At 29.8% G+C, this 25,675-nt stretch overlaps 1 protein-coding gene across 2 annotated transcripts in view; it reads right to left on the reverse strand.

The window, feature by feature from the left end:
* The window catches only part of LOC136978872 (forkhead box protein K1-like), a 67,587-nt gene that overhangs the window by 36,060 nt on the left and 5,852 nt on the right, over positions 1–25,675 (reverse strand). The window contains exon 1 of one of the 2 annotated variants that reach the window (XM_067274695.1): positions 9,587–9,757. The exons of the other annotated variant lie outside the window; for it this stretch is intronic. The gene's annotated coding sequence lies outside the window, so the exon portion shown is untranslated. Of the gene's footprint in view, positions 1–9,586; positions 9,758–25,675 lie in introns of those variants that run through there. 2 annotated transcript variants of the gene reach the window in all.

Here is a 25,675-nt window from a genome sequence, read left to right on the forward strand (position 1 = left end):
CAATGGAGGAGAGAGAGAGAGACGCCACTTTCAAATCCAAAATATCTGTAAATAAGCTTGTTTTCTGGAGCTCTTGTTTTTTTAACACATCTTAAGTATTTCCTTCCAAATCTACAGATATCCTCAGAAATCTATCTATGAGTTTTTGAGTTTAATCAATCACAGAACTCAAAAACCAAATAATAATTTGAGTTTTGAATTCTATGATTGTTTAAACTGCCTTAAAGAAGAAGGATTTTTGAAAATAAGACCACTTTTAAAAAATATTGAAGATTTTTGTTAGTATGATTATTTAAATTTTAAATAAAGTTCATTGATAAATACTGTCAGTATTAGTATGTAAAATTATGTCAAAAAACTGTATCCACAAGAATATAAAACAGAGTTTATTAATATGCTGAGCTGAAAACAAAAGATTTTTGTCCCTTTCCCTAAAGAAATTAGGAGTAAAGCTTAATGAAAATGCGTGGAAAAATACTCAGAGGAGAGTACAGACACATGTATAGTACCTTCCCTTAAAAACTAAAATTAATTACATAAAACAATGTATTTTACATTTATGTAATAGATTTTTATATGTAGTTTTAGATTGCTATGTATTTATGTATTTTAGATTTAACCTACAGAAAAAGAATTTTATGCACAAACCGATTTCGTATGCCCCATATCGTGATACCTGGATAAATTACTGAAAATATATTTTATATTATAAAGAATCTTAACACCTGAAGATGCCTTTACTTTACATGAAACTTCTGATACGAGCCGATTATTACTTTATTACATAATAATCTAATGTAATGCATGAAGTCATAAGTAGTTAATATTCTTACCAAGTAACTTTATCTAAAAAGATGCAAAAGTATGTTTAAAATATCTGTCACTCACTACAAAGATGCTACATCGTACTCAAATACTGTATTTTTTTAGACAATTTTGATATTAATATGATCTATCAAAATGTAAGGAATTTATAACATGCAAAAGCTATGAAAATGACTTAAAAACATAGAAGTATTTTCATCCTTAATTTAAATTTAAGAAAAAAACAGTTAAATTATATGAACATTTTTTAATTTAAAAGAGGTTTTTGAAAGTTTGGCTTTAAATTCTATTCCAGAGAACTGCAATTTAAAAATTAAAAAAAAAAACATGTATTAAAAACCTTAATCAAATGACATAAAACTTTGAGATACTGTCTATATTTTTAATAAACAAACAACTGTACGCAAACCTGATACATTATAATCATAAAGCCAACCACTGCCGCATGTCGCCGGTATCCATTATATAGTCCGATGGCGTACGGCAGTGGTTGGCTTTATGATTATATTTTTAATTTCAATAATTTTCAAATGTTAAAAATGTTATTTATTTAAACAAAATTATTTAACAATTTATCTGAGATGCTACTGATGTTAAAATATTTTCAAAATTTTAGATTTGTTTTCTTTTTCTGCTTAGTTCTCAAATGATTAACTCAAACCTAATATCTTTTAGAGATTGCAACAGAATGTATAGAGTGAAATTTCAGCATTCGTGTACAAATTTTATTTTGCTAATGGTAAAATTAAATTTTACAAATAAAACTTGCATCACCCATCATACAAATTACATGTAATTTCTCTCATAATGGAAATACTAGTAATAATATTACTGTTGTTGTCTATTTTTTGAAACTTTTACAACATGAATCAGATCTTCATCTATCTAAACTTATTCATAAATCTCCCATTTTTGATGGTTGATTCAAACTGTATCCAAAATTATGTAACCAAATTATTGATGAATGTTACAAGTAATTCCATCTGTTGATAGAGAATGAAATCATCTTTTTTTTTAAAAAAAAAAAAAAATACTTTTTCAAAATTTTCAAAAATAAACAAAGGACAAATGATGCATAATGATTTATCACTGCAAGGCAACAAAAAGTTATTAAAAAAAAAGAATATTTAAGTTGCAATAAAATTACAAAATCTATTGTTTTTGTTAGGGAGTTTTAGAAGTAATGTAATATAGAAAGATTCGAAACTAAACACTAAGTTAATATTTATAACTATTCAGTCTGTTTACGGTTAATGGTATTTATAACTTATAAAATAACTGTTGTTAATAATATATAAACAATAATTGTTTAGATCAATTCACAAATTAATATTGTAAGAAAATTTTGTTTCCCAGCTTAATTACAATAATTTTAACCATTTATTTGCTTAAGTGTCTTATTTACAAAAGGTCAATATTTAAAACACAGTAAATAGCAATAACAAATCATTAAAATGTAGTCAAGTCTATAGGATTCGTGTCTTCAGACAAACTAGTCTATAGATTTTTTTCTCTTTTACAATTTGAAGATTAAAGATATTTTTTTATAAATTTAAGCGTTGGTAATTCCTGATTATTAAAACTAAAACAGTTTGCAATGTGTTTTAAACTCGTCTTTCTCATATGCTTATATAAAAGACTCACATTAACTTGCCTGTACCATAAAACACAATGATAAACTTTTCAAATCAAGTAATAATTGGCTTCAAAAATAAACCATTAACTGCATTTTGAAAAGTTTATAGTGTAATAAACATAAATCTATAGATATATAATCAATCTGGTTATTACTTCATGCCAACAGCACCCATAGACAGAAAGAAAGGGGAGCTCAAGCTATAAAAAATGGCATCGTGCATTATGAAAGAAGATTCAAACTATAATTCAATGTTGGATCAGCGCTCCCACAAGATGACACAGGTTGCAGTCGGCACTGACATGGCCTCGAAAACAAAGAACGTTCCTGTTTTCAAGGCCAAGGTTTGGTCAACATACAATGAAGTTCCATGGGACAATGGACAAATATTATTCATTAGTTTCTTTTATATTTGCAGAATAGGCTAAAAGTCATGAATTTTCTGTTGTTTGTCAATAATGGAATTTGGAACCCCTTGGAGATTAGGAAAAGGGCAACACAGACAAAAAAAAAAAAAAAAAAGGAAGGGGGAATGTGCCTCGATATAGGGGGGCCCTATTTTACACTATATCTAGCATGCTTTATTGAAGCAACTGAAAAAGTAATCAAATAAAACTGTAAAACTCAAGTAATAGAGCTGAGGAATGGATATTAATTTATTTTTTAAAAATTAAAGTTTTCCAATAGAGCAGAAGTCTTTTTCATTTCAAAAAACTAATGATTTTGATTATTTTCAATAGTCGTATTTGATTCTTTCTCAAATATGAATCTTAAACATATAAGTAATGTTCCAAAATTTTAAGGAATAAGCCAAATTTAAATTAAAAATATAAAAATAAAAGGCATAATTGATGTTTTGAAAGCCTGGTTAGTATAAAAGTAGTTCAAAAAACTGCATTGGAAAATATTTCACAATTTTTTGGGGGGTAATTTATCCCTTGGCTTTTTTACATTGTATATTTTGTGAGTTTCGAAGAATCTTGATGATTTAGATCTTTCAAATCTTTTGTAATCCTTGTTTAAATCTCAATGTAAAGTATTTATCTTGAGGGAGAGAAACTGCTATTCTGTGTAATTTTAATAATATGCATTTGTCAAATTAACTTGGACAATTTGTTTATGTTACTGTATATAAGTATACACAGTTTGAAATCTAATTAGTATGGTATTTTCAGGATGAAATGCCATATTCTATGAGTGTTTCTCAAACTTTTTAAGCCCAAGTACCAGTAAAATATGAACAATGAACAAATAACTGGAATTATGATTAACCTTTAACTCAAATAATATTTCAAAGTCCATGCCAAATTACATATAATACTAGATGTATACACTGTCAGACTGATGACGACGACTGTGTATTGTTGAAAGTACTTGTTATAAAAAAGATTTTAATGCTGTCTGATCGTGTATATATCTTGCATTAAACTCTCAACATCCTCCTTGCACTTCCAGCAATTACATTTATTAATAACAGAAATGTTTTTGAAAATGTTTGTGTTATTAATAAATATGTTTGCTAGAAGCGCAAGGAGGGTGTTGATAGTTAAAGGCAGATCAGTAAAATGTCTTAAAAAATTCTACAGATCACTAAGTTATGTAGGCCTAATGTTTTTTAAGTTATGTGGACATTACCAATATTTGGGACATATTGTGCCATTTATAACAGAATAAATCTAAAAGCATGTTTTGAATACATATGGAAACATAATTAATTAAATCGGAAGTAAAATATTAAAAATGGATCATCTTTGAACAAAGTTGCAATCTTTATTAATTTAAGTGTGCTTGCATATCACCAGTCCCATCATCACGGACCACAAATTGAGAAATGCTGTTCTATGATAAGCAAGATTAATAATACAAGAAGTAAATTTATCTTTTCAAATTTCAAAACTTTGATAGTAATCATTTAACACACGGAAATACAAAACAAAACAAATTTAACAATAAAGTTCATTAAAATCAAATCTTGGCAGACAATGTTTGCATTAAAATATACAAATAAAATTTACTGAAGCTACAAAATTGTCTTCGTGTTCCGTTGTTACAAACACCAGTGACTTCTACAAGCAATTTTCAGTTACGGAGATGACCTTTCATTTTAGGCTGCACTTTCGCAATAAAATGCAAAATGGATAAAAATGTCCCCTGAAGAATACAATTTTGTAGCTTCAGTAAATTTTATTTATATATTTTAACAATATTTTAATATATTAGATCACTATATGACTTTGTCATAGCATGATAAAACTGAGACAAAGTGCTGTGTTTTTATAATTAAAAATCTTTTAATCAGTACTAATACTATAAATTATCTTTTGTTCCATCTAACTGACGCACTGACACTTGTTTGAAAGTATATGTAATAGCGCACGTGTGTGTGTACATGCATGCAATAAAAAAATAAAAAAAACAGCTGCTGACTACATGAGAAGGAAATACACTTATCAGTCACAAAGAGACAATCCTTACTTTGTAAAAAAGGGCTGGCAGAAACTACAATTTTACAATTATCACCTGTGGACATTTTAGACTGTTTTACACATTTGTGAATAGTAGTAGCCTACAAAGTGTCCTACTGCAGTGGAGAATAGTTGTTTCTGGTAATTGGACATGGTGAGCAATGAAGATATGTCTAGTATCTGTGATGTAATTTTTACTTTATTAAAAGGCAATCCTTACACTTGTCGGCATGGACAAGTGGCATTTGCTCAGTGTCAACTGCTTTGTTCTTATGTTTTGTTCATTTTTGATGCCTATTTTTCATCAGGTGCATGCAATGCTGTATTCTTATTTTTTTCAATCCCTAAATTCTGTTAGGTATGCTCAAATTGCATGAGGCAACATAGACATTTTCTCTTTAACCTCCATTGTATCTCAAAATTGACATCATGGACCCTCTTCTTTTATTTGGATTCCTCATCATAATTAATCAAAAATAGCAAACTTTAATCAATTTAAATTTGTTTGTTGCCTATATGTTCAATATTCCAATTCTATTGTAACCTTTAAAAACATTTGATCCTACAGAACGGTCAGATGGCCATTGAAGATGACTAAAAACATTACCTAGTTTATTTTGTATTTTTAAGTACAATCAGTTTGAATTGCTAAAGCTATTAACGATATACTGTTACAAGTTAAAAGTAACATAAAGACATAATAATAATATTAAAAACAGAAGTATTATAAGATATAAAAAGTTCTAACATACATTTCATTCCCTTGAGATTAAGATATTCCCTCACCCAAATTTCAGATCTGTTTCTTTATGTTTTTACATTAAAAGATTTAACTAAAAAATATTATGAATCAATTTATCTTTGATTATAATATTCTATTTTTCCACACTAACATACAAATCAATTAACTTTGTAAATCACTGTAATTGAAACCCTCGCTTCAAACTTTAAACAGAATAAAGTCCAATTCTTGCTTATTATTCTATTGACTTGCAAGAACATTTTCAAGCTTCTATGCCTATTCTCACAGTTTCTTTTCAAATTTGACACACAAATAAATAAAAATCTTATCAGTACTAATAAGAATTAAGTTAACAAATTAATAAGAATATTCAATTTTTGTTTAAATGTTCAACTTCTTAATCTAAATTCAATTTATAAGAAAAGTATGCTTTACTGACAATGAAATGGATTCTTTGAATATTCAAAACTTCGTTCAAATTTGGCTTATCTTTTTAAGCATAAAAGATTTCAAGACATTAATAATTTTTATGTTTATTTCAAATAATTAGGAAATTTAATGATATATGTTACTTTCATGTTCTGTATGGCATCGTCTGTTTTTATTCGCAGAACTGGAGTGAATATTTAAAGATTTCACTCAAATAAAGCATAATTTTCTTATTTTTCCAATTTTGATTGGGATTTTAGAAATTCCCTGCAATAAATTTTCCATATAAGCATCTCAAAATCCAATGTTATTAATCAAAGCCAAACAATTGCTGTAATTTATCAAGCTACTTTTTGCTACAGGTAGTGAAAAATAACCTGATACATTACAGCAATCACTTGGCTTTAATAAATTTTCCTTTTGTTAAATATGATTTTGTTATTCTAGCAGAGGCCATCAAAACATTTAAAGCTAAATCCAGCAAAGTTAAGGCTCCTTATTCTAATATATCTGTACAGATGACCATAATGAAGCTTTAAGAAGAAATTTGGGAAGATGATCCAAAGCGTTCGAATTAAAAATTATTAAAATGAAGATGACTTTGGAAATTTGATGATAATTAAATATATTTATGTATTTGTTTATACATTAGTTCTGATAGAATAAAACACAAACATTAAATTAATACAGACATTATTTTAGTAAGATCTTTACATTTTAATTTTAAAATTATTAATCTTCCTTTGATTCTTATAAATCGAGATTTGTGATTTCAGACTTCAGTGATAGATCCTATAGTAAATGGATGACTTTTGTAAACTTTTCTGTAACAGAAAACATTACTACAGTGCATATAACTTCATGCATTGAAAACACACTCTTATTATGGTAATTGTAACATGAACAACCTATAATATGCTTTAACAGAGCAAATATTATCTCAAAAATTTAAAAGCACTTTAAGCTTATGCTCATCTTCAGGCAAGTCAATGTAAACACTTTAATGAAGCAAATCTTACTTCACAAAGTATTTTATTAGCACCTTTTGGGTTAATGTTACCCTAAGTATACAAAATGGCAACTCGTCTCCGACTCCAGCATACAGAAGCGAGGAAACAGTGGGGATGCACATTTTCTAAACCTAACCTATTCTAATAAATTATCATAATTATTAGCAACTAAATTATTAGAATAGGTTAGGTTTAGAAAACGTGCATCCCCACTGTTTCCTCACTTCTGTATGCTGGAGTCAGAGACGAGCCGCCATTTTGTATACCTAGGGTAACATTAACCGTAAAATCAGATTTTAAAAGAATTTCCAAAGTTGTTGGAATTTATTATCTTGCTAAGTCACCAAAAATTTTATGGAAATTTCAATAAAATTTTGTTATTTCAATTGGAATGCTGAAGATAACTCAAAAATCACTTCACTGAATATAAAATCAGATTTATCATTGTCATCCTCATTATCTATAATTTTATGTATTGAAGAAGATTAACTTTCTATTTAAATTATTCATGGCTTCATATGATCACTTAAAACAGGATACGAGTCCATAATCATCCAGTCGTAAAAACAAATTAATATAGAAGTTCGTAATTTTCATTGACGAAAAAATTTTCAAAATAATCCAATTCTTTATTAACCTGTTTGCAAAATAACAATCTGAAACACATTGTTATTTCTTAATCCCGATTTTAACAAATTAGAACAAAAATGTATAGTTTGAATTATCGTTCAATTCACCAAAAACAATATACAGTGGACCTTCGTTATAGCGCTGCTCACTATACTGCACACTCGGTTATAGCGCAGGCAATGTCGTGACATGATAAGCTCAAACACGTTTATACGGATCCGTGTGGCGTTAGTGAGTAGCACATTTTATTGTTACTGTGTATTGAGTAATTGTGTATGTATTGAGTTCCTGAATGTTTTTTGAATAGTGTTTAATTATTGTATGCATGATGAGTAAAAGAAAAGCTTACAGTATGAAAAAAAAACTTGACATTATTGCTAAAGTAAAGAGGTGAACTGCGTTACACTGTGCCGCTCGGTATAACACAGTTCACCTTATAACGCGGATGTTGTTTTCCCGCCCGACATGCATGTTATATTGGGGGTCCACTGTAGATTGAAAATGTATCATTCTGAAATACTGTTCGATACATCAAAAATGTTTGAATTCAGTTGAAACAGTGACTTGTATACATTAAGAAGCTTAAGTTGTCCTGAACCAGGAATAAAATTTTAATAGTTGGCCACCTGAAAGTAAGCATTTTATACCTAAAATAATAATTTGAAACCAGAGACACGTAAGGTAATATTTGTTAACAATCCGTTTGTTATTCTAAATTATTTTTCAGTTATTTTATGACATCAAAATGTTAAGAAATTAAATATTTTTGCATTATCATCATCATCATATTTCACTTTATTAGAAGCTAAAAATGAATAAAAGTGTTTTACAAGAGAGTTGTATCAGCAGGTACTGTATTAAATTCTGCATAAAGTTTCACCCTACTCCAAGTAGTCCCAGATAATAGCCTATAATTCAGATTACATCCTAGATGTAAAGAAATTATAATTCTATTTTTTAAAACTTAACTGGATTAGCCAATTTCTTGAAAATTCTTTCCACGAAAGAAAGTCGGGCAAAAGAAAGAGAAAGATCTTTTTCATCTTATTTTTATTTGTTTTTTTTCTGTTTTTACTTGAAACACGGCTGCTTTTATCATAATTAGATCTTGTATATTAATTCTTAACATTAATATCTTTAACACATTTACTAGTAATGACAAATAGACAGATCATGATCCATTATTTTGTAGAAAGATTTTAGAATTACTGAATCCATTAATGCTTAATTATATTTTATAAATATTTCTAAATGTTATATATATAGTTCATATAATAAATAAGCTTAGCTGATAGTAGTATAGTAAGAATACTACTCTCGGTACGGAAAGTATTGATCTGCATTTAGTCTTTTCTACATTTTGACTTTCTTTTTTTATATAATGAATTGATCTTCCTTTACAAACCATTGAGAATACTTGATTAAAAACTTTCTTAGAGTTTTAGTCATTATTTCTCTGTCAGCAATTTATTCTTAACCATTGATTTCAATAGGAACGTGCATAAAAAATGCCAAGTTATCATGAATAATATTTTTAGATCTTTTGCCACGTATCTGTTTTTTGTTGTTTTATTAAAATATTATCAAATTAAAAAACAAGTAGCATCGGAGTAATGATTTTTTTTTTTAAATCTGAAAGAGAAAAATGTGTAGGATCGTCTACTGATTATTATTAATTTTTTAAACAAACGTTTAAATTATTATCTTATATTTATTACATCATTTAAGTTCATTTACTACCAAAAATACTGGCCTTTTCATTATATCCTAGTAAAAAAAAATCACAAAAATAGTAACAAAAATAGACAAATTATTATATAAACAGAAAATAATATATTTCTTTTTTTACCTGAAACTGTTATGAGTTGAACATGGTTAATTTGTAAGATGATGAATAGAAAGTTCTATTTTCTCATGGTTTAACTATAAAAACGTTTTTGGTACTTAAAATGTGAGAAAGCAGACGTCTCAATTTAAGATCCTTAAACTTATTTAAATTCACTGTACTTCTCAGGTCAAAGGATACGTTTAAAGCTGATTTCACCATCTTCAGATAAAAGAGGAAAATTAGTAGAGACTTATCTGAATACATGATAGTAGATATAAAATTTTTTTCATCTATTTCCACAGTTTTATTTATATAAAGTATTCTAAAATTAACCGTGCCATGATTATAATACAAAACACTATTTTCTCTGCGATAAAGATGAGATATAAAGGTTTTCCCCATACGAACAGAGTTATTTTGTCATAGCACCACCTCAGTAACTTAGCATGAGCACAAAGCAGCTCATAGCCATGCTATAGTACTCTTTTCAGAGGCAACAATGCTGGTATATTATTTGCAATGTCATCTTGATGCTCCTTGACACGAACTTGCAACATTCTAGCAGTGGCCCCAATGTACATTGTCGTAGATCCCGATAAAGAATGCTACAACAGAATTGCATAAACCCCCATTTTTCAAATTAGGTAATACTGTCTCTGTCATTACACAATAACCTACATAAAGTAGGTTGGGAAACAACTGGTAAAAAGAAAGCCATAAGTTCTAAAGACACGGACTATGAGTTACAAAAGAGCTCACAAAAGAATTGGGGAGTGTGCAATGCAGCAATCATGTTTATTACAAAGGAATATCTGTGGATATATTGACTTCCTAATGAGGTTAATGAGATAATTAAACCTGCCATAAGCATCGCAACAGAAATAATCTGCAACTCTTTGTTTACAAATGCTTGGGTAAACAGAACTAATGAGAGTTGAAATAGAATTTACAAAGGAAGAGGGCTGGAAGGCAATGGAAGAGACAATATGTGGCAATATACCAGCCTTGTGGTGGAGAGAGACCATAAGTCCAGTAGGCAATCTATATGGATAAGTCTAAAAATGGTATTTCCGCACCTTGTTCTTGCTCTATGGAAAAGTTAATTGTGGAATAGACAGAGGATGACATGTCTATAAAGACATACAACTCTTCCTCAGTGCCATCCCACATGGGCAAAACATCATCTACATAATGCAGATATAAGAGTGGGTAGTGGAATGGTCAGTGAGAAACTAAAAACTCTAAACTCAACATTTCTCATGATGAGTTCCACAAGAGCAGTGGCAGGGACCGCCCATGGGTACTCCATGTTTTTGTTTAAAATAATAATATTAAACTGAAAGTAATTGTTCTCTATTATAATAAAAAGGAATTCCCTCAAGTCTAATACCTGTAAGACAGAGTAACCAGCCCTAAGGAGGCCTTGTAAATGCTTGTAAGCATTTACGGGCTACGGGCACGACCACATCAAAATGAAATATGTTCAAATAATTTAAATACATTCTACATATTGGTTTCATACTTCTAATAAGAAATGATAGTCCATTTTAAACAACTTTTTAATTAACAAAATTAAAACTAAAATGATTGAACTTAAATTCTAATTTTTAAATACCAAACATGACTTGTAATTAGCAAATTATAAATTAAAATAAAAAAAAAAAAATAGGTCAACCTGTAAGTCAATGATTCAAGCAATGTGCCAAATCACATTGGTGCCACCACAAGAGATGTCACAAATGTGAAAATATATTTTAAAAATGAGAAGAAACCCACATTTGTATAAAAATTTATTACATCCTCGATCAATTAATAGCTAGGCTAGATCCTTGGGGTAACAATTATTATTAATATTATACATACCTCGACTTTTTCACAATTTGCTATTTTGCGCATTTTTAAAAATTCAACTTTCTAAATAATTTTGTCAATATTGATAAAATTTCCTTCCATGCAGAACGCTCATACACTACAAAATGCGGTAGCTCACTCTGCGTTCTCGGAAACACATTACTTCCTACAATAGTGGACTTCTCGGAATCCTAATCACTACTGTGTTGTTCCGAGCAAGAGGTCAAAAGAGTTTCAGTCTTGCATTAGGGCTTGCATCAACGTGTTGTGTGTTTTGCCAATTTATTTGTTTGTTTGAATATTTCGTTCTTATAAATTGATAATCATGATTGAGGAATGGAGAAACTGCAATGTTGATACAAACAAAAAGAAATTAAGGACTCATAAACTTCATATGACCGAGACAAAGATGGAAATAATTAAAACATTCTGAAAACGGTGAATCTTTTGCTTCAATCAGATGTTCATACAATCTAAACAGATCTACGATATGTTCAATTTTGAAAAATAAGAGTAAAATTAAGGAAAAAAGATTTTAAACACAGTTTTTGGTGCCTATTTTTTTACATCCCTCTACTTTCGAACATTCAACATTCGCACACACTTTCAGGAACCAATTATGTGCAAAAGTCGAGGGCCGCCTGTAGTTATATAAATTCACGTATAACTTAAAAGTTGCTTTAATTATTTAACAGTAAATCTTTTATTAACTTTTATCCAATTGTTCAAATCTAGGCTAACAAATGTAACTATAAATTTTCCATTCATTGTTTACAATAAATCAGTTAAGATTAATAAATTTTTGTCATCTCACTTGCCACAACTATAATTAATTAATAAGCCTTAAGCTATTTTATATCCCATCTCTTAAATTAATCATAAATTTCAATAAATGATGATAATTTATATCATTTTAAAAACTGTAATCAATATCAACTGAATAAATACAGTTTTATTATAATCAATTGTTATATTTATAAATAAAATTAGTAATATTTATTAAATAAAAATACAGCTAACTCTTGACATTTACAAGGTTAGGTTCTACGGAAATTTCATTAATACTACCAATAGGAAGGTCTATGGAAAAATTGAGTTAGGTTCCTGTAGGTCAAGAAGCTAATGTGGCTGAGCTAAAGAATGTTGCTGTCTCGTGAATATTTAATATTTTGCAGATTATTAAATAAGAAAATAATAACTACTGTTTATTTTATTCATATACTTGATTATATTTAAGACGTCTAACATATTAAAATGACTGTGGAGGAGTTACAACACTTTGGAAAAACTGAGTTATATTGAAAGACTTTCTTATTTATGTCCTTATTCAAGACATATAAGCCACACTGCTTCCAAAACTCACTTAAAACTTGAGACAATGCTCAAGAATAGAGTCCGATTCTTGAAACTCCTTGCACAAACTATCAATAGTGCTGTATATTTTTGAAAGTTTGGAAGTTGTCATTGGCAGCTTTAGTGTTTTTTCCTGTTCATCATTGTCTTTTTCATTGCCATGCAAATTTTCTATAACCATTATGTCCAGTTCCTCAACTGCACATTCTGCAGCTGTCTGGTACAGTATGTTCTCATCATCATCTGTGTACATGTCCTCAAACCTCTCACCAACTATCTGCTTTGCTATTTTTTTATATTATTACATGGGATTATTACTATTATTATTGTATGGGATTATGTCATTACTGTATACACTGTATTTACATAATTGCAGAATAAACATTGTCATGTACACTTTGGCAGAAGGCACTGTTGCTGTAATATGGCGAATGACTTCAGTCAGGTAGTATAGTGGTTACAGTACTTTATTTATAATCTTTAATCGTTTATAGCCAGAGTATTTACAGCAGTTGATGATGTAATGCATTAACATTATCGGGTTTGATGTGTGTTTAATTTACTGTACTGTACTTTGTCTGGTTATGTCCAAAATGTAAAAATTGGAGATAACAGAGTATGATTTTACAAGTACTGTATTGTAATAGAAATATTGTAAAAGCAATTTGCAAATACACAAATGTTTTGCAAACAGTTGTATGGTTGATCACAACTTTTCAATTGCAAATAAACAAAAGCATGAATACCAAACATGAAAATGCCAACAGTTACCTGTAATATTAATCTTGTTAATTAAGCTATTTCATATCAACAAAAACTACTAATTAATACTAGAATAATGATACCATACAAATTTCATGAATACAAAATTCAAGTTTTATTATGATTTATTCTGCATAGTAAAACTTTGTTTTCTGTACAGATTTATGCATACATATGAAATAAAACAAATAAGAGTATATAATATAAATATACAGTTGAACCTGTCTATCTTGAATGTTACAAGAACAAGAAAAAAAACTTGAGATAGACAGGTTTTGAGTTATAGAGGTTCCTACACAGTAAACAGCAATAGGTTTGATTGGAAGTACAGTACGTATCTGTATTAGGTATAAATAAAACATTTTTGACATACTTTGACAAAATAGTTTCTGATGTCCGACTTTCTTCGACCAATAAGACACAAGCCAAACTAGTGGCCAATCAGAGAAAAGCAGCATTAATTGCAGCTATATACTGTATAGCAAGAGACGTTTCTAGAGTACAATTTATGCTATCAAAATGTAGTTGCCGAGCTTTGAATTTGTAATTGACACTTTGGTCCATAATTTGAGATATAGAGATATTGGGAGAAAATTATTTGAGAACATGGAAAATATATTGAATTTAAGACAATGCAGGTAAGAAAATAAATTTCAAGATAAACATGTTTAAGATAGACTGGTATATTAATAATCAGAAAACATAACATAATTTATTTTAAAAATCTAACATTTTTGTTAAGTCTATATAGCAATCTTCTAAAGAAAACATTATCGTAATTTCAAGAAGATAACCTGCAGTGGCATTTATCCCACATAGAATTTACTATAACAAAAATTAAACCTTCATATAAACCACCCACCATATACCGCACACTTCTGGAGCAGCTGTTTAAAATGTAATATTTAATATTATGCAGTTTAGAAGCTACCATCTCGTAAATTAAAACATTATTTTTCTTTTATACTTCATTGTAGATGTAATTAAAAATACATAAAATGAAAAACTGATATACTGAAGAAATCTCCAAAAACCTCATGTGTCAAAAATGTAAATATATAGCCTACCAAACAACAGAATTTTTATATCATTTATACATAATAAAACATTCAGAAGAATTAAACAGAAAATAATTTTAATGTCCCATAAAATCCAATGATATAAATTCAAACATTGATTGCTTAACTCTTATTCACTTTGGCAAACTCCACACTTAATTTAGTTCAGGGGTTCCCAAACTTTTTTTTGACTGCCAACTCCTCAACCTTCCCTCAATCCTTTGTTGTCCCTCTTCTTTTTTCTAATATAATCAATGACTATAATACTAAATACAAATAAATATGGTGAGCTAACATTCATCTACACACCGTTTTCATAGAAAAAGGTCTACTTACACTATAAATTTACATCATCCTGAACCATCATATACATAACCCAATGAACTTCCAATTTTTAACTAACTCTAACTAATTTTCAACCCCCAAAAATGATCAATTTCTTTGAGAACACCTGGTGAAACAGATGAACCAACATTGCAATGACATCATTTCTAGTTTTGATATCATTCACAGAACGATGGAAAGCAATGATGATGTATGTAAATGAAATAATACATTGCATAATTATTTTCAGTCATAAAAATTCACTTTAATGTAATGAAAAGCACAATGAGTGTATAGCTTATTAGAATGACAATTATCACATCGTATGTCCTAAGTATCAAAGTTCTCTGAAATGAGTCAGAATAATTACCAGAAATTTTCTTTACAAATTTGAAACCGTGTCTTCCAGTTTTCTTTGTTTCTTCAGCACAATGAAGTGCGTTAATTAGACACAAGGTGGTTTCCCCCCATTCTTTATTTATTCATTGGTCAATACGCATTTCGTGTCTCTGGTACCCCTCTTCGATCAACTTTGATTCTTTTTATGGAACCGTTTTCTAATTGTTGATTTTGGTACATCTGAATGTAAACTGCCGTTTCTAATTATGGTAACCTTTACAAATCTGAAACTGTGTCTTCCTGTTTTCTTTGTTTCTTCAGCATGATGACGGTTCCATAAAAAGAAACAAAGTTGACTGTGCTGAAGGAAAAAAAACAGAAATTTATCAGCTTTCAAGATGCGAATTCAACTAAGCATGTCTAATCATATTAAATGTAGAAGTTTTAGACAAAGCAAAACTATATACCCCACAGTGCATGTCAATACAACACATCAAGGTATATAGTATATGTGTGAGAGATGACAGATTTCACAGAGATCTGATGTACATTGGTTTGACCAAGAGTCCCTAAAAAATTGGCTGACCGAACATAAATATGATACACAAAGCAAAAAACAGACTGCCCTATCAATGCTTCTGAAACTGGCATGGAAGCTAAAGTACTGCAAGCCAGTCTCGTTAGACACACCCTTCACACCAATCAGATCAAAATTTTGGAAGCTCTTGAAATTTGTAAAGCCAAACTAAAGGGAAATGTATCAATTTTAAGGAAGAGGCAAACATCACACATACTGATGGCCTTTTTTGACAATCCTGACAACATTAGTAAGAACATTGAAGTGAACTCACTCAGCAAAATTAAATCACAAACAACCAAACACCTTAAGTTGCTGATAAAAATTGAGTCATGCAAGGTAGCGCTTTTGGATTTCATGCACAGCAAAAGCCCAGATTTGGCAAATTACAGTAATGATTTGATAGAGCTAGCTAACCTTGTCTGCTATGAATCTTTTTTCGCTTTTAATGGCCGTCAATACAAACAAAAAAGGGGAGTCCCAATGGGAAGTCCTATGTCAGGATTGTTGTGTGAACTTGTATTGAGAAGGTTAGAAAAGAGTGTTATTTGTGGCTTCATGAATGACATTATGTATTTTAAAAGATACGTGGACGATGTCCTTGTAATATGGAAAAATGACCGGAAAATCGAGGAATTTATTAATAGAATCAACAACAACGATGACGGCCTCATGCTAAAGATTGAACAGACGTGTTCCTCACGGATACATTTTTTAGACATTGACATCGAATTCAAGGAAGGACATTTGATTACTAAAGTGTACGTAAAACCAACGCATAGCCCTTTGTACATTCCATCACGTTCGAATGATCCTTACCAATACAAAATGGCTGCTTTCCGTGCCCTTGTTCGCAGGGCTTTTCTCTACTGCAGTAGTGTGGTTGATAGACAAAAAGAAATCTACAGGATATCGCATATCGCTAGAACTCTAGGGTACAGGGCGGATATGATAACCACACTAATCAAAAACTACAAGAATAACAAAACAAAAGCTCAAGGAGGGGATTTCCGCAAATTCACAAAGTTCACGTATGACAGAAAGAAAGAAGCTATCATGAAGGAAATCTCAGCCCGCAAAAATACCAAGTTAATTTTCAAGAGGGCTCCCAACTTGTACAAATTATTAAGGAACGACAAAGACCGTATTGATAAAGAAAGAATGGCTGGAGTGTACAAAATTCCTTATGAAAACCAAGAACTAGGCATTAATAAAAACTACATTGGAGTTACTAATAGAAGCTTAGGGATTAGATTGAGGGAGCACAAATACAACATCAGCAAAAGATCTAACGCCACAATTCTATCTCAGATGGCACAGGTTGAAGGCTCGGTAGTCAAGTGGGGTGAAGCAGACATCATTAAACCTGTACACTCACCGACTTTAGCGTTTTGCGCCGAAAAAATTGAAATATTTAAGAGCAGATTACATAATGCCTGCATTAATGCCAGGGATGCTGAAGGGTTGCCTTCGGCATGGAAATATTTAATTAAGAGGTTTGATAGCTCTTAATTTAATGCCTTGATTTTGTTATCACTGCATATCTTGTATTTGTCAGAATTTCGTATAATTTATTGATAAATGCACTTCTTGCATTTATTAGAGTTTCGTGTAGTTTATTATTTAACCTATACATATTTTTTATATATTTTTGTTATTTATATTTAATTTTTACTTTCTTATATGTATATTTTATCCGTTATTTTATTTATTTGTATTTAAATTTTTTTGTTCCATTTTGTGTTTGCATTCGAATTTGTTTAACCTGATGATGGCCAACAGATTTGGCTGAAAACGTTTGTTATTTATTAAATTTTTCTCAGCAACTTAAGGTGTTTGGTTGTTTGTGATTATGTAAGTAACTAAATAATCAATTAATTCCCTTAAAATTTATAATATATTCATTTAATTTTTATTTTAATTTTTACTGTTAATGTTAACACATAGATGTGATTTTTATACTTGTTCTAATATTTAATTGTTCCAGAAATTTTAAAAATTTAAATTTGATATTTTAGTATTCTAATTCTATCAAACATTTTGGCCTGAAGCAGATCCTATTCAGATTGAAAATGTTTGTCGTAGCTTATTTATATTAAATTATATTTGCTGGTATATTTTTGAAGGTTTTGTTGGTGTTATTTACTAGTATATAACCAGCTGTGGGAAGATTTAGAACTACAGTAGGTATGTTTAAAAAGAAACATTCTCGTTGACATGAGAAAATGTTTTGTTTTATCAAAAGTTAATAAAAATCTCTAAATAAGCAATGTGAAAAAGAAGACAAATTAGACTAATTTACTTAGATATCAAGAAAGTTTCAAAACAACAATAACAAATTCCAAACAGTACTGCCAATTTCAAATCAGGATATGAAAGCTGTTGTCAAGGTTGAGGCTGAAGTTCTAAACACAAAAACATGAACATCAGATGTTCAGAGCCGCTTTCCTGTAAGCCTAGAAGTTTGACAATGGTGTTTGGAAAGTCAGTGGAATCATGTTTGACATTACAAATGCCACTGTCAAACTTCTAGGCTTACAGGAAAGTGGCGCCGATCGTCCGACGTTCACGTTTAAAACTTTGGCCTCGACCTCGCTATTGACAATGGGATTGGGTATGCCCAGCAGTCAACATTGACCATCTGGCAAAAACAATTCTGAGGAAAATACTGGTTTGTCAAGCAAGATTTCTTATGAACAACCAAAATGTTTTAAAATATACTTATTGAAGAACATAAACTAAATTAAGCTTAAGCTTTTCAATAATTGTACACACGGACATACAAGTCAAAGGAACAGAAGGAAAAACTGCTCTCCCAAATTCAGGCAAAACAACAGCATAATAAAATCAGTCAGAGAAATCATAAAGGTTAACAAATTACCTGTGATGGAAAATTAAAAATTAGTACTTGTTTTTTTATTTGTGTAAAATGTTGAATAAATCAACCCCCACTGCCCCCTTAAATGGGACACTAAATATGGTAGTGGGGGTAAGAAAATCATTTTCTTAAAGAGTTTTTCTAGTTGCTTGTGTAATTTGTTTTTATACTGTGTTTCCCATTAGAGAGCATTCAGAAATTTTGGAGCAAGGATGTTCATGTCTTTCAGCTAGACCACCTACTGTACTGGAAAGAAGTGAAAATAACGTGACTAGTAAATATACTGTATTTACTGATTAGTTGATAGAACAATTAAATTATGTTATAATGAATTTCAACATTTTCAAGTGTGTTATAAGTTACACATGAAAAAATGGAGAAAGAGCCCCCTAGGGTTTCTTCACTTAACAACCTCCTGGGTGATCTTGTTACTTTGGATAAGAGAGCTTGACACAGTAATCCCAGGGTGTTCTCTTAAGTGGACTAGACTGTATTTATAAACTTTAATAATGAATAATCTGAATAATCATGAAAATGAAATAAAATAAAATATTTTTAACACTTAACTTGAGTTTAAAACAATATTAAATAATACGTAAACTAGCTACTGGAAAATAAACTATTAAAAAACAAAAACCTAAATTTAATAGTATTCTATTGCTTGATTTCTTTTTTCTGCATTCTTTTGTTTAAGTTTGTTTTTAACTGATGATGGCTGTTTAAAACAGTCGAAAACGTTATTATTAAATGTTTTTTATTGCTGGAAATTTAAGGTTTTTGTTTTTTAATATTAAATAATTAACACTATTTATACCACTTGTTTTAAAACAATTTTGTATGTTTTAAAATTTATTATTAGAATTCAAATGAAATTATATTGCAGCCAACTAGCACTTTGCTACAATAAAATGTATTACAGTATTTATGGGATGTATAATTAAATGTTGTGACTATTTCAAATATTAAACACATTACACTATTTGCTAATTATGACTCATTTTTTGATGAGTTAATTAACTGATTAATATGAAATAATAATGAACAAGAATATTGTAAAACATATTGATACATAAACAAACATTAAAAATTTAGGTTAATGTTACCTATGGTTCCAAAATGGCGGCTTGTCTCTGATTCCAGCAAATAGAAGAAAGGAAACAGTGGGGACACACGTTCTAACCTAACCTAACCTATTCTAATAAATTACCATAATTATTACCATGGTAATAATTATGGTAGATTTATTAGAATAGGTTAGGTTACGTGCGTCCCCACTGTTTCCTTTCTTCTATTTGCTGGAATCAGAGACGAGCCGCTATTTTGGAACCATAGGTAACATTAACCAAAATTTATTAATCAAAATGTTTTTTTAAATTATTTAACATGCTTTAAACATTTTAAGAATATGTTATTTATTTTATCAAATACTACCTATCTCTTTTTCTTAATATATTGCATTCTTCAAACTTATAATGAAAACACTTTTTTTCTATATTAAATGCAAAGTTTTAGTGTAAGCATTATATGAGGCAATTTAACTAAGACTTGATTACTGTTCTTTAAAACTGTTATAGTTTCATGTAAAATCAATTAGTAAATATATAATGAAAATATTATTGTATAACTAGTAATGAAAATAAATATGTAATATTTATGTAGGTAACCTTAAGTTGAATTGAACATACAAAAAAAAATATATAATGTGACAGTGAGAGTGAGAAAATCAAAACAGGGAAATGCTCACGACTGCCTTAAAGTAAGGCTGTGTGAACTCTGAAATATGGTTACTAATCATTTCTTGCTTTGTCCACTCAAGATGAAGAGATATACGTGATCTACACTGTTTGTTCACATATGTTTTATATCATCTTCTTAATATGTAATTGCGTCACATGTGTGTGCAATAAAATCTGTTCATTATGATTCTGTAAGAAATCTTTGACTGTCTGTGTATTAGAAAACTGACCAAGGAAGATATCACCACATAACATATACCATGGTCTATACAGTCCTGTTACTATGTGTCCTGAATGGTGATGTACCATACAATTAAAGGTAGACCCTTACGAATTTTCCTCATAATAGTGCTGTTTTATGTTAACTGCTGTTCTAAAAATTCTGCTGTCATAGTTCTCATTGCTTCCTTGTACAATGCCCTGTTAAATAGACTCAACTGTATTTATAATTTTTAGTTATTTTTCATTCGTATTAAATTATTATAACAGTCTTCAGTTAGCATTCATTTTTGAGGGTTTTAAAATGCAGACAAGAACCCCAACAATTGGTTTACGATATTTATAACAAACTTTTAACAAACTACCACACTAGAGTATTTTGACATATTACAATAGTATTATAACTAATTTTTATAATTTTAAAAATAATGAAGCTTAATGTAATTGACTGATTTGGTGAGAAAATCAAATATAAACACCATGTATATTAATAAAAAAACTTGCTCAAACACCAATACCAGTTCAATGTTACAAGGTTTATGAATATGAACTTTTTCGTCCATTTAAAATGGACATCTACATTCAAACATTTCTATTAAAAACATGCACAGTATTTTCTAGTTAATGAAATGTTTTTTTAATTATTTATATCCCTTATTAATCAGTGGCATACAGAATTTTTTAACAGTCACTTTATTTCATTGTCTTTAAAATGCCTATTTATGAAGAAATAAGCTTAATACAGTTCACAAATCCTATAAGTGATAAACGTTTCTTTGAATAAATAAAATAACTAATGCATAAATAACTTAGTAAAGCCGATAATATGCACAAATAAACAATATTCAATTTACCTTGAATATTTTTAAAGCCACTAATATTGTCAAATATTTTAAATTTAATAGTAATTTCAGGTCCACTCTCTTCTTTATTTATTTTTTAATTTACATCATTGATATAACATTCTAAGATTTGAATAAATTAAAAATAAACTCACATTTAAAAGAAAGAATGAAGCTACACATAACTATTAGATAAAGCTGATGCTTTTTAACTTTGTTGTTGAAAAATTGCCGGAATTAAAGATGGAATTTTTTAAATTACATTTAAAAGTTATTTTGTCAGTGATCAAAATTCTAGCAATTTGGTTAGATCCAGCTTGACTAAAAATTATTCAGCCTTTTTTAAGAAATTTGAACTTTTATTTAAGTACTGTATTAAGCAAGGTATTAAGAATATTTTAACAAGCAATGTCGAAGTTTAAAAAGTCTTGTCAACATGGTCTGCTGAGACTAAATATATATATAATTATATAGACTAAATAAAGCTTATTTAGACTCGCCAATTTTATCTTATTTTATTTTAATTAATTAGTTATTAATATATTAGAAATCTTTAATTTACATCTGCAAGCATTTGTAAATGTCTTTCATTAGATAGGAGCTAAAAAATGATAAAGCATTGCAACACTTTTCAATTAACAAATCCTTCTTTAAAGATTAGTTTTTGAGATTTACATTCTTGGAATAATTCAAATTCTCAACCACACTCCGCTTATTGTAATCAATTATTTAATGTTAAGTTATAATACATTTACAACCAAAGTTTAGTTTTCATCATCATCATCTTTGGATAAATAGGCATTTTCAAAGCTCTCTTTTCACACTGAATACTAATTGATATAACTTCGGGCTTTGAGATGTAATATATTAAATAAACCAACCAACGCCTAAATAATCGGGCTAATAAATGGCTATAATTAAATAATAAATATAAATGAATTTGTTATATTGAAATTTAAATACGTCTGGAAGTGATGATTGACGTGGGGTCCGGGTGGCACAATTGGTAGCGCACTGCACGGCAAGCGGAGGCTGTGGGTTCAATCCCCGCCCCGGGTCAGTTATTTTCTTCCAGAACGTTCTAAATTATTTATTAAAATTAAAATTATTAATTTAGATATAAGATGGCGCCTAACGCTTACCTCTATACCAAATTCGTTTATATTTATTATTTAATTATAGCCATTTATTAGCCCAATTATTTAGGCGTTGGTTGGTTTATTGAATACTAATTGTTTTAACCATTTGCCTCAATACAGTTATTTAATTTGCTGGCATTTCTTATTTCAATTATACTTCAGATATTTTTAAAGATGACTGAAGGTAAACAATACTGAATAAACTTCTTATTTATTACTATTTATTTTTTTATTGATTGTTAATCATATCAACCAACAATATTAATCATTTTCTAGTTACATATTTTATAATTGTTAAAGCAATTATAAAATGTCCATTTAATATCAGAATCAATAAAACCAGAACTGCCATTAATTATAGTTAGGGCCAGCCCAAACAAAGTGAACTTGATGCAAATCTTCATATGATGCCTTGTAGAAAAAGTCAAAAATATTTAATTTAAAAAAAATTTACTTAAGTAAGACTAATTTTTATTTATAAGATATAACAACATGACAAATAAATAATCTTTTGATTTATATGTGAAATAAATATATTTATACCCATTTCATTTATCTTCCAATTTAACCTATCAATGGTCAAGTGTGTAAAACCACTAAACACTGGTAGTTGGCCATGGATTTGCACCTCACCAAATAGATTAGCCACAGAGTTTTTTGAATTTTCTTCATATGTCTAACACCTAAACAGGGACCAGTTTTCTGTAGAAACTCCTCTCAGAAGACCACTCCCTTGTTGCATTGACTTATTCCATTATCTAATCTAATCTTTCTTCGGTCCCTAGCTAGCATTTGATTGGGAGTGTCCGCGCAACCAGTATGCTGCTGTGGGTGCACAGGAAGTCAAGCCTTCTCCACAATGCTCCTCCACTGCCCTCGATCCATGGCTGCTGCTTTCGCCTGCTTCAGATTAAGCCATTGGTTCTTGAGGTCATCTTCAATTTGTTTGGTCCACGTTTTCTTAGGTGCGGTGCGTTGGATTTTCCACAGAATAGGTCACCGTCAAAAGAGCAGTTGGTGAGGTATTCGGTTAGTATCCATTTGGCACACGTGGCCAAACCATCTCAGCCATTGCTGTTGAATTTGTGTTTCAACAGCTGGTTTGCTGTAGGCATCTGGCTGATGGCGTTGTTGGTAACACAATCCCTAAGGGAGATACCAAGAATCTGTCTCAAGCATCTCATTTGAAAGGTCTCAAGTTTGGCCAAATCTGTCTTGAGCAGGGTCCAAGTTTCTGATCCATAGAGAAGGATTGGCATGACCAGAGTACAGAACAGGCAAATCTTGGTCATCATGGAGATGTTATTCGTCTTCCATGCACACCATTTGAGTGAGGCAAATGCATGTGATGCCTGTCCAATTTGGGCATGGGTTTCTTTCAACGATGCCACTTTCCTCTCCTGGATCAGTGACCCAAGGTACTTGAACTCTTGTACCTGCTCAAACTGGACTCCATTGAGGTAAACAGTAGCTAGCGATCCATTCGTTGTGAGCACTTTGGTTTTGTCCACATTTATCTAATCTTAATCTTCAATTTACTTATATTTGTCTCAAATTACACAGAATCTGGACAAGAGCAGGGGACCTATGTCAGTACAGCATTCATACTGACTTTGGGCTGGTCCTAATAATACTCTCCTTCACTTACACTGCTTAATGCTAGTTGATTATAATCATCAATATCATAATCAGACAAATACCAAAAATGATTAAAATAAGAGGACTCTATTGTATTAAGAATTTGTTTCAATACAACTAGATAGAATAATGTAGATTCTTAGAAAGTGAGATTCTAAGAATACAGTTGATTAAAGTTAATTATTCTAAGAATGTAAAGAAATCTTGTAAACACCAAAGTTCACAATCCCTAAGAACAGATTGGTTAATTCAAAAAATATTGCAATTGTCTATCCTATTTTCCAATTCCCAATAAATAATTTTACTAACACAATAGGACTCCACCAAATGCAAACTTGCCGTATGTGGTTTCAGGTTTACACTTCAGGCAATGCAGAAAGAAATGAAAAATATATAAAATAAAAATTCTTAATTTCAAGCTAAATCTGCACCATTTGAATGAGTGATATACTGCATTCAAAGTCTTGCAGCATATCAATTATGCTCATTCATTTCCTTATTTTGTATTAAACACTAAGATCTGCATCAGTCTTTGTCTAGCATGCTGTCACATGGTATGAAACTTCCCTAGATTGCAGATAATTTAACTCCTGTAGGGAAAGTACAGTTATTGAGGAATTGGCAGGTATTTGCAGATATGTTATGAAAAAAATAAAAACTCTGAAACTATTTAAATTTTTAGTACAGATATACTATACATGTTTATTCACGATACTTGGTACAAGGTTACCCTTGAACAAAGTATTGTGGAGAAGGTCCATTGGCAGCATTGTTGTCAGACATTCTCACTTGAAACATGTCATGTCTGCTTGATATCAGTGCTTTTCTTTGTTTCGTCTTCACAAATTACTTTGCAAACATGAGAAAGAGAGAATATTAAAATTTTTCAAAGTCATTTCTATGATTTACAGTACCACGCTATTTATTGTTTACTGGATAAAACATACGGTGGTTATTTGTCTTATTTATGTAAAAGTAGTGTCATATGTTTGTTAGTATAGGAAATAATTAATAATTAACGGGGCTCACTATTTTATGAAAATTTTCACTTACATGAGAGATCTTAGAACATATTGGCCACATATGGTAGGTCCATACTGTAATGTTATTCTGTATTAAAAAAATTTTTTTTAATTCTTTAAGATAGATTAAATTAACCCAAAAATGTTATTAAAAAATGTGCACCCTAAGATTGGCTATACATCTTTTGTTTTTATCAGCCATAAATAATGTTAAACAATGAAACAGTCATGATGAAATCAACAAATACTGATGTTATACATTAAAGTTTTCATTGCAAGACATTGTTATATTTAGTAGAAAAAGAATGTTTACTTAATTATTTATTAAAGAAACAGAACTAAAAAATAGAAACTAGGAAATTATTAAATGAA

This window comes from Centruroides vittatus, unplaced genomic scaffold (genome assembly GCF_030686945.1).
Source record: "Centruroides vittatus isolate TY-2023 unplaced genomic scaffold, ASM3068694v2 contig_559, whole genome shotgun sequence".
NCBI lineage: Eukaryota > Metazoa > Arthropoda > Arachnida > Scorpiones > Buthidae > Centruroides > Centruroides vittatus.